The sequence below is a fragment of the Bactrocera neohumeralis genome, unplaced genomic scaffold (genome assembly GCF_024586455.1).
Source record: "Bactrocera neohumeralis isolate Rockhampton unplaced genomic scaffold, APGP_CSIRO_Bneo_wtdbg2-racon-allhic-juicebox.fasta_v2 cluster09, whole genome shotgun sequence".
NCBI lineage: Eukaryota > Metazoa > Arthropoda > Insecta > Diptera > Tephritidae > Bactrocera > Bactrocera neohumeralis.
In genome coordinates, this window is record NW_026089622.1 from 2676964 (window position 1) to 2697016 (window position 20053).

General features: G+C 37.9%; 1 protein-coding gene across 2 annotated transcripts in view; it reads left to right on the forward strand.

Moving 5' to 3' along the window:
* The window catches only part of LOC126763896 (piggyBac transposable element-derived protein 3-like), a 68964-nt gene extending 51122 nt beyond the window's left edge, over positions 1-17842 (forward strand). For both annotated transcript variants that reach the window (XM_050481660.1, XM_050481659.1), the window contains exon 2: positions 17063-17842. The gene's annotated coding sequence lies outside the window, so the exon portion shown is untranslated. The remainder of the gene's footprint in view (positions 1-17062) is intronic.
* The last annotated feature ends 2211 nt before the right edge of the window (positions 17843-20053 follow it).

The following is a 20053-nucleotide window of genomic DNA, read 5'->3' on the forward strand; positions in this document are numbered from 1 at the left end:
TCCATTCTACGATTTGATTTAGTGAATGATGCAGGTATCATCTGCAAATGTGGCGATTGAGCAGTTTGGCGGCGTAGGCATGTCGCTAGTAAACAAAATGTATAAGAGTGGTCCCAGGACACTTCCTTGGGGTACACCTCTTTTTATCGACTGTAACGTAGATGATTGCCGCTGCTTGATTCTGAAGTAGCGGTTGCTCGGGTAAGAGTCTACTATATCGGTTAGATACTGTGGAAAGTGAAGTCTTAATTTATGAAGTAAGCCATGGTGCCATACTCTATCGAACGCCTGCGATACGTCAAGGAAAACAGCTGTGCAATTGTGCTTTTTTTCCATCCAATCTTCAATTATGCTCGTTATTTGATGAACTTGATCGATTGTGGAATGTTGAGGTCTAAATCCAAATTGATAAATGGGTATAGGTTCCTTTTCTTCAATTATGTTATGAAGTCTTCTTATGATTACAGCTTCAAGTAGTTTGGACAAAATAGGCAACAGTGAAATTGGACGATATGACGAGGCCTCATGTGCGCTTTTGCCTGGTTTCTGTACCATAATGATTTCAGATACTTTCCATGACAGTGGGACGTATCTGAGATTTAAGCAAGCGTTTATTATCGTCGTAAGCTTTGCAACTGCTTTTCGCGTTAGATTTTTTAGTATATCAGCAGTCAACATCGAAGCCGGGAACCTTTTTTGGTTTAAATCTACTTTTAATAATATTTTCTACTTCTTTATTTGTTGTTGGTTGGATTTCACCCACGTATTGCGATTCTTCCAGCTGTGGTAGAGTACCATTGAACTCAAAAGGACTAACTGTTTTAGTTAGTTTCTCTGAGAAAACTTGCGCTTTTTTTTAGTCGCTTCTGGCCCAGGATCCATTTGGCTTTCTGAGGGGTGCATTCGACATTATTGGTTTCCTAGCATTTTTTACAGCTTTCCAAAGGGAATAATCCGTATGTTTTGAATTTGTAAATAACTTTATTTTGGTGCTGAGAATCTTAGGTAAATTGTTTAGTTCTGTTTTATACTGAAGAAATCGCGTGATTTGCCACTTTTTACGTAGTTTTCTCTTTTTCTTTATGAGTTCTAAAATATCGGAAGGATATTTAGAATAAACGTTTTTTGTTTACGAACAGGAGTACTTTTCCAAGCCGATTCTTGAATAGTTTTCGTAAATGTATGAACTTCATCTTCTAATATATGTACATATCTTCAGTAGTTATATTTACTTTAGAATCAATATTTTTGTCGAGTATAATTTCGAAATACTCCCAGCCCGCATGTTTATTAGAGAGTTAAGGTGGTATGTCGATTTCTTTTAGACATAAAGTCGCAGCCAGTAGCCATAGCAGCTTTAAATAGCTCTCTTCCCTTCGGTGTCGTAACTCTTGAGCCCCATTGGGAGTGTTTTGCGTTAAAGTCACCACCCATGATGAATTTTCCATGGTGTTTTAGTATACGTATAAGTTCCGTGTACAAGTCCATTTTGATATTGTGGTTAGGTGGGCTATAGATCGCGGTAATACTTATTTTTCCGAAACTACATTCAACCGATATGATCGTGGTTTGGAATTCTGGGACACTTATATTAATTTCTTCGTAGTGGGGAATATTATCTCTGATAATTATGGCACTCCCCCCTCTCGCATTGCTATTTGGGTGGTTTGAGCAATAGGTCTTGTAGTTTTTTCAATTTAACGAATGTTTCATTAGTAAAATGGGTTTCTGATATAAGACAAATATCAATTTTTTCTACATGGAGTAATGCCTCTAATTCTTTTCTTCGTTTGAGCAAGCCATTTGCATTCCAGGTCATAATTTTTGCGTTTCACTTACACTTTGCTGTCGCTCTAGTTTAGTAAGACGTTCATGGGTAAGTTTACCTTGCTCTTCTGGCTTATTAAGCTTGTCGAGAATCAACGAGAATTTATTAGTAATATCACTAATGGAATTCGAATTTGTATGGTTTGCAGACGTATGTTGTTGAATTTTAGGTTTGGTTATGCTGGCAAATGAGGGTTTTCCAGATTGCTGACTTACATTAGTAACTTCCTTCTGAGGAGCAGTAGAAGCGGTTGCACTTAAGCGTTTTGGTTGTTGGTGATGCTCTTTATTTTTCTCGGTCGCGTTTTTAATTTTTTGAAGTTCTTTTTCCACTTCACATCTATAGTTCGCAGGGTGATTCTGATTGCACTTGCAACATTTCGGTGGTAGTTCTGCAGGTTTTATGCAACTTAGAGTTGTGTGATTTCCGGCGCACTTCACACACCTTTGTGGTTTACAACAATAATTTCTGGTGTGACTGAATGCCTGACAGGACTTACATAGAGGTACAAGATTCGATGGCTTTATGGGCTCGAGTTTGACGACAGAGTTTAAAATATGTTTGATTTCGTAAATTTTCTTTATGTTCTCTGTAGATTCGAAGCATACGATTAACATATTTAATGGATTTTTTGTTTTGTATTGAAATTTATTTATGACCTTTGTAACTTTAAAACCCTGCTTCTGAAGATCTGAGTCAATGCTTTCCGGCTCACATGAGTGATGAAGGTCTTTTACCATTTCGCGTATATCCCGCGATTGCTCGTCCTCGTACGAGTACAAGGAAATTTGCGATTCGTTTAATTTCCTTGTAAGTATTCTATAATCTGAACAGTGAGAAAGGTTTATTTTACATGAACTTTGGCCAATGAGCTTAAATGTTTAAGAATTTTTAACTTCTGCGCTTATCAAGGAACGCATCAAGGGTTGACTAAAATTTTCTGATATTATGATTGGCGGAGGGCGATGACTTACTTTTATATCTTTTGTTGTATTATCCGGGCTCGGAGACTTCACCGTTACATCCTGTGAAGAATTCGCTTTGCGTTTCTTAGTTTCCCTACATTTTTATACTCTCGCAACAATGTTGCTAACGAGAGTATTATAGTTTTGTTCACATAACGGTTGTTTGTAAGTCCTAAAACTAAAAGAGTCAGATATAGGGTTATATATACCAAAGTGATCAGGGCGACGAGTAGAGTCGAAATCCGGATGTCTGTCTGTCCGTCCGTCCGTCCGTGCAAGCTGTAACTTGAGTAAAAATTGAGATATCATGATGAAACTTGGTACACGTATTCCTTGGCTCCATAAGAAGGTGAAGTTCGAAGATGGGCAAAATAGGCCCACTACCACGCCCACAAAATGGCGGAAACCGAAAACCTATAAAGTGTCATAACTAAGCCATAAATAAAGATATTAAAGTGAAATTTGGCACAAAGGATCGCATTAGGGAGGGGCATATTTGCACGTAATTTTTTTGGAAAAGTGGGCGTGGCCCCGCCCCCTACTAAGTTTTTTGTACATATCTCGGAAACTACTATAGCTATGTCAACCAAACTCTACAGAGCCGTTTTTTTAAGGCATTTCCATATACAGTTCAAAAATGGAAGAAATCGGATAATAACCACGCCCACCTCCCATACAAAAGTTATGTTGAAAATCACTAAAAGTGCGTTAACCGACTAACAAAAAACGTCAGAAACACCAAATTTTACGGAAGAAATGGCAGAAGGAAGCTGCACCCAGGCTTTTTTTAAAAATTGAAAATGGGCGTGGCGCCGCCCACTTATGGACCAAGAACCATATCTCAGGAACTACTACACCGATTTCAATGAAATTCGGTATATAATATTTTCTTAACACCCTCATGACATGTACGAAATATGGGGGTGAAATCGGTTCATAACCACGCCTTCTTCCAATATAACTCTATTTTGAATTCCATCTGATGCCTTCTCTGTATAATATATACATACATTAGGAACCAATGATGATAGCGGAATAAAACTTAAAAAAAATACGGTATTTGAAAAATATGTAAATGACGTATAATGAAATCTCGATTATCACTTTATCATGCGAGAGTATAAAATGTTCGGTGACGCCCGAACTTAGCCCTTCCTTACTTGTTTAATAACCAATTTGTCTAATTTTCAAGCTCCTCTCCGTCTGTTTCGGCTACAAAAGTCGATTTTGGTGAAGAAGAAGGCGTTTCATTAGTATATTTGATTAGCGATTTCCTTAAATTTTTAATTTGGAGTTTAAGTGTCGCATTTTAATTTTTTAGCTCATTGTTCAATGCTTCTATTTTTTTAATTCGTTCGAGCAACATACCTAATTCGTTACGTGGTGATCTCCCACCACGAGGCGGGGTTTGTATGTCCATCACGATCTAATGGAAATGTGGTTACGTTACGTGATATAAACTGCCTTATCAACTCCTTTACTGACTGTGCAGATAACGTAGTTTCCCTAGCTACCTACAACTCTGCGTAAACAGCTGGTTTACCGTGTGACAGGAACAGCTGATAACTACTTCAGATGTGCGAAGGAGAATCGTAGCGCAGAAACTGATTGAGTGTTTTTTATTTTGTTAGTATTATTATTATTTTTTTGTTTTTGCTTTAAAATTTTATGATTTTGTGTTAAATTATTTATGGTTTTCAAACATTAATGCAGATAATTGATGTACCACGTGATGTCAACGATGTCGAGGACCTCCGGCGAATCTGTCTGCAAATTTTCATAGCCTGGGTTACGCGTTAATTAAAATAATTTGAGGAGCACACCTAACTGTTGACCGTACACTTTAACCGTACACTTCTTGTTTAATAGTTTTAACTGAGAAAGAAAAATTTAAATCATAAAAATGATTGAGATGAGTGCATAATAGCTGACAAATATTCCTGAAGCATTGCACAGAACAACATAATATTTAAAAGGAACGATCTGTGTTATATTTTTTACGTGTAGTATCTGGGTTTTAGCCGTTGTCTTACACTGTTATACGCTATAGCAAGAAGCATATAATGGGTTGTCAAAAAAGTCTTGCGGTATTTTTATTGAATTTTTTTTATATTGAAATTGAAATGAATTTTTGATGACTCATGCCCAGCTCTTGACCGATGCTACCGCTGCTACTATGGCGGTCTCTTTCGATCAATTCAGCGATTTTATCGCAATTTTAGACGACAGGCCTTCCGGAGCGTGGCGCATCTTCCACCACCTCTACACCAGAACGAAAACGTTGAAACCATCGTTGTGCAGTGGAAATGGAAACTGTATCGGGATCATAAACTGCACAAATTTTATTGGCGGCTTGAGATGCATATTTGCCTTTATCGTAGTAGTACAGTAAAATATGCCGTATTTTCTCTTTATTTTGCTCCATGTTTGCGACGCTATAACTCACGAACGACTTAAAAGAAACGACAATCAATCAATCAAGTATTAGCGCGTGAAATAAGCTTTCCAAAAAGGTATAGCATGACCCGATGCGACGAATAAAACTAGAACTACGCGCTTTCAGCGACAACTAGCGAAAATACCGCAAGACTTTTTTGACAACCTAATATACATATATGTAACGATATACGATGCTGATGCAGAGACTGCGAAGATGTTGTTACATCATACTTATTTAAGTATGTAGTATTCTTTGAGTGATTTACGAAGTCAAGAAAAATGTATATTGCCAATTTAACTATTCCATTATATTGATATCACAATAAACGATGTCCTTGACAAGAAGGAACGAGCGGAGCCGCGAGTTTAGACTAGTTGGGAATAAATTTGGTAAACGCTTAGATTTGGATGGAGTCATGTGTAGAAGTTCACGCAAGTGAGGAAAGTTCTCTGATCGCCATTCACTTGGGAGTGGCCAGAAACGATTCTTTTACACATGGCTCAAGCAGCTCACTACTTCCGGTCTTAGACCAAGTATCCTCTGGGTAGCCTAAGAACATCCGTTCGAAGGCGAGCTAAAGTGAGAAGGCGAAACATTCCCTACAAGGGTTGTGCGCTGGGTTTAGGACCCGCCACGTAAAAAAACAATACCAATGAAAACTTTAAAACAGCCTCGGATGAGAGACCCCCCTTTTGATGACGACCATGGCAAACGGAATAAGGACTACGATTTGAGGGCATGCACCTGGAATGTCCGGACCCTTAATTGGGAAGGTGCCGCTGCCCAGCTGGTTGATGTCCTCGCAAAAATAAAGGCTGACATCACCGCCGTCCAAGAAATGCGATGGACGGGACAAGGACAGAGACGAGTAGGTCCTTGTGACATTTACTACAGTGGCCATATAAAGGAGCGCAAGTTTGGTGTTGGATTCGTGGTGGGAGAGAGACTCCGTCGCCGAGGACTATCATTCACTCCGGTGAATGAACGTCTAGCCACAATCCGCATCAAAGCGAGGTTCTTCAACATATCGCTGATTTGCGCCCACGCCCCGACGGAAGAGAAGGACGATGTGACCAAAGATGTGACCAAAGATGCCTTCTTGACAGACTAACTCGCAACAGGTGCTACTTCGGACTGAGTAGGCAAAGAAGCGCGACTTGGTTCTTACGTGACTGTTGACAGTCATAACTTTGAAGTTGTAGATAATTTCGTCTATTTAGGAACCAGTATTAACACCACCAACAACGTCAGCCTGGAAATCCAACGCAGGATTGCTCTTGCCAACAGATTTCTCGAGGAACAAAAGCTAAACTCTATAAGTCACTCATAATTCCCGTCCTGCTATATGGTGCAGAGGCTTGGACGATGTCAACAACTGATGAGTCGACGTTGCGAGTTTTCGAGAGAACAGTTCTGCGAAAGATTTATGGTCCTTTGCGCGAATATCGCATTCGTTGGAACACGATGTTGTCCGAATGGACGAAAACACTCCAGCTCTGAAAGTATTCGACGCTGTGAATATCCAATTGGCGCCACGTAGCGAAAAGAAGAAACGACTGGCGCGCTGTTGTTAACTCGGCTATAATCGTGTAAGCGGTGTCTAAATCGCATTGCTTGGCGACTTTAACGCTTTAAAACAGCCTCGGATGAGAGACCCCCTTTTGATGACGACCATGGCAAACGGAATAAGAAGGTATAGCTGGTTGATGTTTGGCACATACCGCCGTCCGGTCGGTAAATTCAGCCATATGCAGTTTGCTGTTGGACGTGGTGGGAGAGAGACTCCGTCGCCGAAACATCCCCAAATGAACGGCCACAATCCGTTGAGGTTCTTCAACATATCGCTGATTTGCGCCCACGCCCCGACGGAAGAGAAGGACGATGTGACCAAAGGCCTTCTATGAGCGCTTGGAGCGCACTTATGAGAGCTGCCCCCGCCACGATGTCAAAATCGCTGTCTCCGGATCGCAAAACTACCAACCAGATCGATCATGTTGTGATAGATGGAAGACACGTCTCCAGTGTTTTAGATGTGCGTGCGCTCCGAGGTCCTAACATCGACTCGGACCACTATCTTGTTGCAGCTAAGATTCGCACTCGCCTCTGTGCAGCAAAAAACGTACGCCAACAAACACAAGGAAGGTTCGACGTCGAAAAGCTGCAATCACAACAGACTGCCGAACGATTTTCTACTCGGCTTGCACTCCTGCTCTCTGAGAGCACTAGTCAACAACTCGGTATAGGGGAACTGTGGGACGGCATTTCAAATTCCATACGTACAGCTGCAACCGAAACCATTGGTTTTCGGAAAGAGCAAGAGAACAGCTGGTACGACGAGGAGTGCCGTGTCGCAGCGGAGAGAAAACAGGCTGCCTACCTCGCAACGTTACGATCGCCCACTACACGTGCGGGATGGGATAGATACCGAGAGTTGAAGAGGGAAGCGAGACGCATTTGCAGACAGAAAAAGAAAGAGGCCGAAATGCGTGAGTATGAAGAGCTTGATAAGCTGGCCGACAGGGGTAATGCTCGAAAATTCTACAAAAAAATGCGGCGGCTTACAGAAGGTTTCAAGACCGGAGCATACTCTTGTAGAACCCCCAAAGGTGATTTAGTCACTGATGCCCAGAGCATAGTTAAATTATGGAGGGAACACTTCTCCAGCCTGCTGAATGGCAGTGAATGCACAACACCAGGAGAAGGCGAACCCGATTCCCCAATCGATGACGATGGAGCAGACGTTCCATTACCCGACCATGAAGAAGTTCGAATAGCAATTGCCCGCCTGAAAAACAACAAAGCGGCAGGGGCCGACGGATTGCCGGCCGAGCTATTCAAACACGGCGGCGAAGAACTGATAAGGAGCATGCATCAGCTTCTTTGTAAAATATGGTCGGACGAAAGCATGCCCAACGATTGGAATTTAAGTGTGCTATGCCCAATCCATAAAAAAGGAGACCCCACAATCTGCGCCAACTACCGTGGGATTAGCCTCCTCAACATCGCATATAAGGTTCTATCGAGCGTATTGTGTGAAAGATTAAAGCCCACCGTCAACAAGCTGATTGGACCTTATCAGTGTGGCTTTAGACCTGGAAAATCAACAACCGACCAGATATTCACCATGCGCCAAATCTTGGAAAAGACCCGTGAAAGAAGAATCGACACACACCACCTCTTCGTCGATTTCAAAGCTGCTTTCGACAGCACGAAAAGGAGCTGCCTTTATGCCGCGATGTCTGAATTTGGTATCCCCGCAAAACTAATACGGCTGTGTAAACTGACGTTGAGTAAGACGAAAAGCTCCGTCAGAATCGGGAAGGACCTCTCCGAGCCGTTCGATACCAAACGAGGTTTCTTCAACCTCCTTCTGGAGAAAATAGTTCGAGCTGCAGAACTCAATAGAGAAGAACTAAGAAGAGAATTGATATCATCGGTCTCAACACCCGCGCCGTTAGTTCTGCTTTCTCCAGACTGGACAAGGAAGCAAAAGAAATGGGTCTGGCAGTGAACGAGGGCAAAACGAAATATCTCCTGTCATCAAACAAACAATCATCGCACTCGCGACTTGGTTCTTACGTCACTGTTGACAGTCATAACTTTGAAGTTGTAGATAATTTCGTCTATTTAGGAACCAGTATTAACACCACCAACAACGTCAGCCTGGAAATCCAACGCAGGATAACTCTTGCCAACAGGTGCTACTTCGGACTGAGTAGGCAATTGGGAAGCAAATCCTCTCTCGACAAACAAAAGCTAAACTCTATAAGTCACTCATAATTCCCGTCCTGCTATATGGTGCAGAGGCTTGGACGATGTCAACAACTGATGAGTCGACGTTGCGAGTTTTTGAGAGAAAAGTTCTGCGAAAGATTTATGGTCCTTTGCGCGTTGGCCACGGCGAATATCGCATTCGTTGGAACGATGAGCTGTACGAGATATACGATGACATTGACATAGTTCAGCGAATTAGAAGACAGCGGCTACGCTGGCTAGGTCATGTTGTCCGAATGGACGAAAACACTCCAGCTCTGAAAGTATTCGACGCTGTACCCGCCGGGGGAAGCAGAGGAAGAGGAAGACCTCCACTCCGTTGGAAGGACCAGGTGGAGAAGACCTGGCTACGCTTGGAATATCCAATTGGCGCCACGTAGCGAAAAGAAGAAACGACTGGCGCGCTGTTGTTAACTCGGCTATAATCGTGTAAGCGGTGTCTACGCCAATTAAGAAGAAGAAGAAGGGATTCATCAAGCAAACAAGGTAAAATACTTTGGCATTGACCTAGAAAGGTGTTTGACTTGGAAGAGCCACATTTCTACAAAAATACTAGACCTCACGCTTAAAACCGCCAGCCTAAATTAGCTATTGGGTAAAAATTCAAACCTATGCTTGGCAGTATGGATGTATGGCACTCCGCCTACGCAACAAGTATCCATAAAATATAACGATTCCAATCAAAAACGATACGAAATATAACAGGTTCACGGTGGTATACGCGCAACTAGATCTTGAAATACCAATGATAAATACTGAAGTGACAAATACCTTGCAAAAATTCCTGTCGGAACTGCAAAATTATTCTAATTCTCTAGCGAAAATCTTATCCTGCGCAGCTAGTCGAACACATCTTCAGAGAAAGGATCTGCCAGTGTTTTGATGAGTAACGTTCTATATATCGTCCATTACTAATAATGGACTAAAGCAGTAATTTATTAGTCATTAAGATTCTAAAACTTATTTTTAGGCTTAAATTATGTAAGACACAATAAATATATAGGTTTTAAAAGTATCTGGTCCTGACTTAGCATACTTTATTTGTACTTACTATATGCAAAGTTGAACTCCGACTTACTCGAATTTGACTTACACGACAATTACTTGAACCCACCTATCACGTACATATGTATGTCCGAGGTATTACTATATTCTGTAGCAACATGTTGCAAGTGTATTTGCCAGATCATGCACGACATTGCATCCCCAAAAATTGACTGTTTGGTGCGGATTGTGGTATGGCGTCATCATCGATGTTGACCAACTATTTTTCCCGGAATGTGGTAAATTCGACGTGGACGATATATATTTTCAACAAGGAAACGATTCCATCGGAATTTCAAGAATATACATATTTATCAGGATGGCCTATGTATATTTTCGTTAAAAAATATTCATCTGTGGATATGGATCTGTGGATGTGTCAACTTAAGGGGTTATATACAGTTAGGGGGTCGAAAAAAAGGCATTTTTCAAGAATTTGTTCTAAGAAAACTATTTCGTTTATTGATTTGAAACTTGGCAGGTATATTATGACAACCTTAAACTATATTCACATATTTTTTATTGCCAAAAATAATGATCGGGAACGTTGATATTGCCAATTTTGCAGAGGTCCGCAAAAAAAAGGCCTCTTGCGGTGAGCACGATATCTCTGGACTGGATCATCTAAAATGCAAAAACCAAATAAATTTCATTAATATAATAAAGATTCTAGTGATTGATCGAAGGAATTAGCAAAAAAAAAAATTTTTGACAAAATGGCGGCTACTCAAAGCAAAAGGTTCGATTTTCGACCAAAATTCGGGTCTATAATTGTTTATAAAAATAAGAAATTTTCATCGGATGTGGAAATCCTTCGATTAATTACTAAAAAATATAGCTAAGAAGCTTGTGTAAAAATTTCAGACCGATCGGTTGAGCCGTTTCTGAGAAATCTTGCTCACCGATTTTGAAAACACCGTTTCGAGAAAAACGAGTTTAAAGTTTTGAAAGCACTTTACATGTAGTCGGCGCGCCATCACTAATGTGTCTATAACTTCGAAAATATTCGTCGGATCGACTTGAAATTTTGTACGTGCATACTCAGATATATATATATTAAGAAAACGCAAAAAAAAATCGATTTTTTGAAAATCCTAACTGTATATAACCCCTTAAATGATAGATGATAACCACATATACTTTAAAGTGAAACGGTTGAATTTAAAAATGTGAGAAGACGTTGTTGTAGACAATGTAACATAAAAGCGTGAGAATAATATTGTGGGCCAACCTTGGTTGAACTTTGTTGAGTAGTTCATGAGATATTTCAAAGTTTTCATCTCACTTTTGGAGTGGTAATGGTTCAATGTCGCCCATCTGCCACCACCATTCTCAGGAAACCAAGGAAAACTAATTTGTTTAATTTTCACCAAGATATCTCCACTTATATTTTGTACATACAGTGAAATATTTATAAAGCCGCCGCCTTGTTTCATGTTTTTGTTGAAACAATTAGGCAGCAATATTTAGCTTTATCTCTGGACGAAATATTTACAAAACTTATCTGCTTCTATTGTTTGTATAGCTGTGACAGATACGAGGCAAGGGAGTTTTTTAAACCTAGAGATCTAACAACAACAGAAATAAAAATTTCAACAGCTATTAAATTACGTCATAAACAATTGTTACGATTTTATTTATTGAGAGAAACTATTTTCAATTTCGAAAAGTGAATCAGATAAATTAAATGTGCAGGAAGTAAAATTAAATTCTTGACTTATGCGACGGAATGGTTCGTTAAGTTCAAAATTTAATCTAGAAGATTATAACAGTACTGTTTTGAAAAGCGAACCGGGATATTAAATGTAACTTCAGACAGGAGAACTGCTAATTGTTTTATTCAGGATTTTTATTAAGAATAAAACACCAAGTATTTCTCTACGACTTGTAAGTTTTAAACTACCAGAGTAAAGAGGAAGACTTAACCTAGAATACCATCGGAAATGGCCTAAAGCGAAAAGTAAAAATTGTTTTTGAAACGTCATATTCCAATATAGGTCTAACCAAAATTGTATAAAGTGCTTTAGTAACATACGGTCTCTAAATTCTTTAGACCAACGTTGAACAATAATCCGAACATTTTTCGCTTTCAAGACTATGGTATCAATTTGAAAACTAAAATAAAGCTTACGTTTCATAAATAGCAAAGTTAAAAACATGCTCTACTACTGTTCAAATATATTCAACATAGATACAGACATACATGCATATGTATGTACATATGTACATAAACAGACATATGCATTTACATGCAATGCGTATACAATAATAATAAAAATGCATATAGGAATTGTATAGTAAACTAAATGGATAAACACAAGACATAAATTTACACTTTAGCAACCCAAATCAGATAACATTAAACACACACATTATTAAATTGTACACAACCCATTGTAGCATTAAACATACTATATACATACATACAAACATATACACATACACATATGTGACCTGGTCTACGAAAAGGGAGCTAACGTGCGAAAACTAGTTTTCTGGGAAAAGCTGTTAAAAATAATCGTCAGTTTCTCGTTATCTCATTTATTGTTCTCCTTTTTTTGACTCCTAAGCCCCCTTTCCGTAGACCAGGTCACATATATTTAGTTCTTTAAGAGAGTCTAAAAAAATTTATATATTGAAGGAAAATATCGAAATAAAATCAGAATGAATAATTATCAACTCTACATAGAAAGGTCTTTATTTTTCCCCCACCAGCGGTAAGAATTTAAAGACTCTTTTTTGAGTTCAATTTTTGATCTTACAAATCATATGTACATATTAGGTCCTTCGGCGGATTTAGTGCTCGGCTAAATTAAAAAGTCTTAAACTTTCGCATTTGCCGTGGTATCTTCACGAAATTTGACATGTTAGCTTCCATACAAACTGAACACATAGTTACTAAAAGAAATGCACCTGTAAAGGGTTTATTAGCTTCGGTGCAGCCGAAGTTAACGTTTCTTCTTGTTTTATCCTTTTGTTGCAAATTTCAACTTCTTGGAAATCTTCTTCAGCAATTTTCGCAACACTTTTCGTTTTGATTAATTAACTGGTTTGTATTCTTCAAAAAAATCGTTGGAGGTATATTGATTTGGTCGCCTAGTTAACCTTGCTATACCTCGATTCACAGCCGCTGAAGATTTCTTGGAATAGCAGTTTGACCACCTACCAATACGGCTTTTGTGATCAATTTGATATGCGGGAATATACACTCGTCTTACAATTTTTATACTCTCGCAACAAAGTTGCTAAGGAGAGTATTATAGTTTTGTTCACATAACGGTTGTTTGTAAGTCCTAAAACTAAAAGAGTCAGATATAAGTGATCAGGGTGACGAGTAGAGTCGAAATCCGGATGTCTGTCTGTCCGTCCGTCCGTGCAAGCTGTAACTTGAGTAAAAATTGAGATATGATGATGAAACTTGGTACACGTATTTATTGGCTCCATAAGAAGGTTAAGTTCGAAGATGGGCAAAATCGGCTCACTGCAACGCCCACAAAATGGCGAAAACCGAAAACCTATAAAGTGTCATAAATAAGCCATAAATAAAAATATTAAAGTGAAATTTGGCACAAAGGATTGCATTAGGAAGGGGCATATTTGGACGTAATTTTTTTGGAAAAGTGGGCGTGGCCCCGCCCCCTAATAAGTTTTTTGTACATATCTCGGAATCTACTATAGCTATGTCAACCAAACTTTATAGAGTCGTTTCCTTCAAGCATTTCCATATACAGTTTCAAAATGGAAGAAATCGGATAATAACCACGCCCACCTCACATACAAAGGTTTTGTTGAAAATCACTAAAAGTGCGTTAACCGACGAACAAAAAACGTCAGAAACACTAAATTTTACAGAAGAAATGGCAGAAGGAAGCTGCATCCAGGCTTTTTTAAAAATTGGAAATGGGCGTGGCGTCGCCCACTTGTGGACCAAAAACCATATCTCAGGAACTACTCTACCGATTTCAATGAAATTCGGTATATAATATTTTCTTAACACCTTGATAACATGTACGAAATATGGGTGAAATCGGTTCATAACCACGCCTTCTTCCAATATAACTCTATTTTGAATTCCATCTGATGCCTTCTCTGTATAATATATACATACATTAGGAACCAATGATGATAGCGGAATAAAACTTAAAAAAAATACGGTTTTTGAAAAATAGGTAAATGACGGATAATGAAATCTCGATTATCACTTTATCATGCGAGAGTATAAAATGTTCGGTGACACCCGAACTTAGCCCTTCCTTACTTGTTTTGTTTTAATTTGCCTCTATTTTCAGCAGGACTTTTTTTATTAATACAGGACTTTTTAATTTAGCCGAGCACTAAATCCGTCGAAGGACATATGTATGTATGTCTGTATCTATGTTGAACATATTTAAACATTAGTAGAGCATGTTTTTAATACGCTTTTATTAGCTTCACTTGTATGTATGTAACTTTTTTAAGTGATACTGAAACGTAGAATATTTGAGCGACACTGTGGGAAGGCGTATGTATGTATGTGTGTCTGTATGTATGTAGGTATGTATGTAACTTTTTTAAGTGGTACTAAAACGTAGAAGTTAAAGCAGCTCACCAAAAATATGCAACATCTATATAAAACTAGTTTTGGCGACATTTGAGTAGCATATGTACATACTGAAATATACATACTTATGTATACCCTTAAAGAAAGTATACTTTATATAGATATGCTTATGTATATAAGTATAACCGCGCACCAGAAGAAATAATATCAAATAATGCAAAACATGTGACTTTTAGGTAATAAAAAAATTAATACTTATAATAAAATTTTTGTAGTAAAAAAAAATTCAGATACTAGTTTTCAAAATGCCTCCGAGAAGCAACTGCAGTAGAAAACTCCTTTTTTAACTTTGGCTGTCACGTCGATGTGAGCTTTTTAAAAATTGTCACCGAATCTAATGGCGGAGAAACGATTTAAGTTATATTCGTTTATATTTCACAATATTGGTAAATCTCATAGAAGAAAAAATAGATTCTTTCAATATAAGAATTCATAAAAATTTTAAATACACAAAGAAATGTTCTACCTAGCCCTTACTTGAACCCCTCTACCTGAAAAAATGGATACTTTCCGGGTCGACCACTTGAATTATAAGTGCTAGAACAATAGAAATGGATTAACCCAAGATTGTACCGTTACTTTTTTGGTTCCCGCGGGACATCATAAATATAATAAATAAAAGGAATATATTAGGTATACAATCAAACGAAAAAAACAGTCGAAGTGTACGGTTGTGACAATTTAAAATTATAAGCGAAATATATTTACATAGATTTTCAAAAAGTCTGTGCGTCGTATAGTATATTTGATTAAAATCTTTTCATTATAAACCAATAAATTAATTTTATTTAACGAATTGTTTATACAAAAAACAACAAATCTCAGTGAAAGAATGGAAAGATCGTCAGAACACTTAAGCGAATTAGATAAAATAAAGGAGAAAAGAAGGCTCTATATGAGAAGTTATAGAGATAAGCAATCGAAGGAAGGCAGAGAGACTCGCTTAAAGCAAATGCGTCAGCATGCAGCAGAAAGCCGAGCCTCAGAACCAGAGAAAGTCAGAAAGGATCGTTTGCAGCGAATTCGTCAGCATACAGCGGAAAGCCGAGCCTTAAAGCGCCCATACACGGGCACACATGTCCGTTCGATCTGTGTGAATTCGTTTGCCCATACACGACACACAAATCCATTTTGTGTTCGTTCTTCACACAGTTAACATCTGCGACAGGCAAGCGGAAAATTTCTTGAAATTTATACTTACATATGTGTATGAACAAAAAATAAACAAAAGAAAAATACAAAAAAAAAGGATTCAGGTAGCGGATTGGTTGAGTAAAATGTGCGACAGGCAAGCGGAAAATTTTGTTGCACTTCTTGGAATTTATATGTGCATAAAAAAATAAGCAAAAGAAAAATGCAAAAAAAGGATTTGGGTAGCGGATTGGTTGAGTAAAAGGAATAATCGCTCTCATGTACATTTGTTAAAAGATATGGAAATTAGTAGTGCAAAAGATTTGAAAAACTTTTTGCGAATGGATGCAACTACTTATGGAATTCTTCTGAGCAGAATAACTCCTGCAACACAGAAGAAAAACACTATAATGCGCGATGCAATTACGCCAAATGAGAGGTTATCTGCAACATTAAGGTTCCTTGCTTCTGGACAAACCTACGAAGATTTAAAATTCTTAACAAATATTTCAGCCCAATGCCTTGGAAAAATTATTTTAGAGACCTGTGAAGCTATAGTTGCTCAATTAAAGCCATTTATTGAAGTAAGTAATACATATGTACATACATACATAAACTAGTAGTCAATTCTCTAAGGACACTTTGTAAAAAATATAACGTAACATAAAAGATTAAATACATTAATTTTAAATTAACAAACAAAAATTCAATATTGAGATCAAAATGTGGTGTTAATTCAGGTATACATTTGCATTTACATAAACTTTGTTATACTATCTTTGTATTCAATACTATAGTTGTAAACGTATATATTATTCGCTAAAATCTTGGAACTCTGGGCTATCGAATAGATATTGGAATGACTGACTTGATGAAGGAGAAATAACTTCATTCGAAATTATTTGTATTGGTACAGCTGGATGTGAAGAATGTTGCGAAGTAGATGAACGGTTGTAAAGCTAATAGTTATGATGCGAAAAATGTGGCCGAGGATTTTCAACATTTATAAATGATGTTATGTTTAAGTTTCCCAATTGTCCATGTAATAAAGCCTCGTCAATCAATTTTTTAGCAAACAATTGCTGCTCCTTATTTAATTTCCGGTATGTTACAGCCCATGCTTCTCCATAAATACTCGCTTCATCTTTTTTTGGATTGCTTTCGGATTTATCCAAAAAGTTCACTGCTTTCATCAAGAAATCCTTTTCTGTGATCTTTTGTCTTTTATGGTTAGGTTCCTGAAAGAAAAAAGAAATACAAAATTATTTTTATAATTTCAGATGCCAAATAATGCCGAGGAATGGAAAATAATTGCAGCCGAATTTGAAAGTAAGTGGAATTACAACCACTGCATAGGTGCTATTGATGGAAAGCACGTCAAAATAATAAAACCAGCTAAATCCGGATCTTATTACTTTACAAAAAACAATTTAGCATAGTACTGATGGTGATAGTCAGCGCAAATTATGAGTTTTTAGCAGTAGAGGTCGGCATGAATAGAAGAGCTTCTGATAATGGTATATTTGGGCAATCAAAATTTAAATACAAATATGATGAAGGCCTCCTGAACCTTCCACAACCAGAAAAATTGCCACTTTCTGAGGATATTCTAACTTATGTGCTTGTTGGATATGACGCATTTCCTCTTTTAGAAAATTTAATGAAACCTTATAGTCGTCGCAATTTAAATGTAGAAGAGCAAATATTTCATTACCGATTATCTAGAGCACGCCGTGTTGTTGAAAACTCATTTGGAATTTTAGCAAATCGTTTCAGAATTTTACACACAACTATGAATTTGGACCCCGAAAAAAGTGCTAAAATAACACTTGCATGTTGCTATTTGCATAATTTCTTAATAAAAACAAACTCATCTATTTACTTAAGAAATGATGTAAACAATGATTGTGTCCACTTGGAAGACATGCAGCCGACGAACTATGGAAATATAACACAAAATTCTGCAAACATTCGTTTGGAACTATTTTAATACAGTTGGAGCCGTTGAGTGGCAAAATAAATTTCTATAAAATGTCAAAATAAAACTTTATAATGTACAATATATTGTCTTTTTACTTACTCTTTCTTCATCGTCACAATCCTTAAACGACGAAATGCCCTCCATTTGAATTTCTTGGTCCATAAGGAAATTTAAGCTTTCAAAGTACCACAGTGTTGGTACATAAATATTTTCTGCACTTGCTCCTGATTTCTCGCTTCTCCGAACTTTTTGCAATTCGCGTCTATAACATGATCTTAAACTTAAATTCAATTAAATTAAATTATACTTTTTTTTGACGGTTTCTAATGTAGCACTTTTATCGATTTCTTTATATTTTGTTAATAAATTATTCCAACTTCTATTTTTTTCACTTTTATTTTTACACTTATCACTTTTCGTTTGCCAAATTGCCACTTCATTTTTTAAAAGATCAATAAACTCTGATACAAAATCTTTATTTACACTTGCCATTGTTAGTCCGCGATCTTCACTGTTCGGCGACACGAGAGAAATGAGATTTTGTGCGCCGACAACGCCATACACGATAAACATGTTCGCGCACCAATCGTAAAAAATCGAACATTTTCGCGAACATGGATCGGTACGCGAACAAGCCCATACACGATAAACCGCAAGCGCCCACATACCGATCGAACGCACTTGTGTGCTCGTGTATGGGCGCTTTTAGAACCAGAGCAAGGCAGAGAGGCTCGTTTGCAGCAAATACGTCAGCATGCAGCGGAAAGCCGAGCCTCAGAATCAGAACAAGCCAGAGAGGCTCGTTTGATGCAAATGCAGAAACAAAATGAAGAGGTCCGAAGGTTACGTAAATCCAGTATAACGAGCTTTAGGCAGGCAATTAACTCGCTTTGCGATGCGATATGTGAAGTTTGTACTAAACGATGCTATAAACATCAAATTTTTAAGTGGATTGTACGAGTAGATGCTATAGCAAACACATATTTGCCTAATGACTTAAAGCAAAAAAAAATGTTTGGTAGTTTGCAATTGTTGCAAAAACCCATTTGAATTCAATGAAAAATATTCCACCATGTAAATCTTATTGGAACAATCTAGATCCAGGCTTTATTCCAGACGGACGTAATTTCGGAATTATCTCAAGCCGAGCAAAGGCTGATTTCACGTATTATTCCATTTGTTAAAATTATAAAATTAAGCGGTGCATTTGGGCAATATAGTTTTCGAGGTCAAGCAGTATTGTTTGCTCAGGATGTTTTCGAAGTTACTGAAAAGCTTCCGAACATGTTACCAAGAACCACTAATAATGCTGGAATAGTTGTCATTACTGAATTTTTGGAAAATATTAATGTAACGCGACAGTTTTCAGTATCTAGGCAAAAGGTATATGATGCACTACATTGGTTGGTCGCTAACAATCCCCTTTATAAAGACGTCACTATCGATCAAAACGTCATAATGAATGAAGAGGATATTATTAGAGTAGAAAAAGCTCCACTAGAGGTTATGAATGAAATCAGTGATGAACTTAACAGTAACACTAGTGCTTACACAAGAATATGTGCTTTTCGAGAATTGTGCGTGCTTCATGGCACCAAGGAAACGAGCTCATATTCACATCAGGATTTGCAGGTGTACAATGCTGTGCGATTGCATTGTCTAACATCCTAAGAGCCAGTATTCTTGCACCACAACAGTGGTTTACACACACCCTCAACCTGAATATGGTAGACGATGGTAAGACGATGGATACCTACTGGTGCGAAATTTCCACGCAATAAAAGATGTTTTAGTCGCATTCGGCAAACGGTTTCAGATCACTTTTGCCGATGAACCAAGCTTATATAGAAGCTTGAGCGACAAGAATAATGAAACAAACTTCGGACGCACCCTTCGTCAAGGGTTGGAAGATCTTTTCATTGAACATAGCGCCGGTATAATAATAACAGATGGACAATCATTCGGAGTGATGTACTATGGTAACAAATATTACTTCACTAACTCACAACAATGGAAAAGCCTGCATTATCGAATGTGACAATTTAGACGAGTTTGTGAGGATTTGTAAACGTACAACAGGCAGCAAAAATGTGCACTATACTCTTGATTACGTTGATGTTGTATATGAAACAGATGAGCCTGATGACATAGAAATACAGCAGAGTATTGAGATAGTAACGGCAGCGTCTGAAATGATTACTTCTCAACATGAACTACCTAATCCTTTAATTCCACTGTAGACATCTTTGATGGCGCCGATTGATGTAATGCAACCCAATGTGGAAGATGA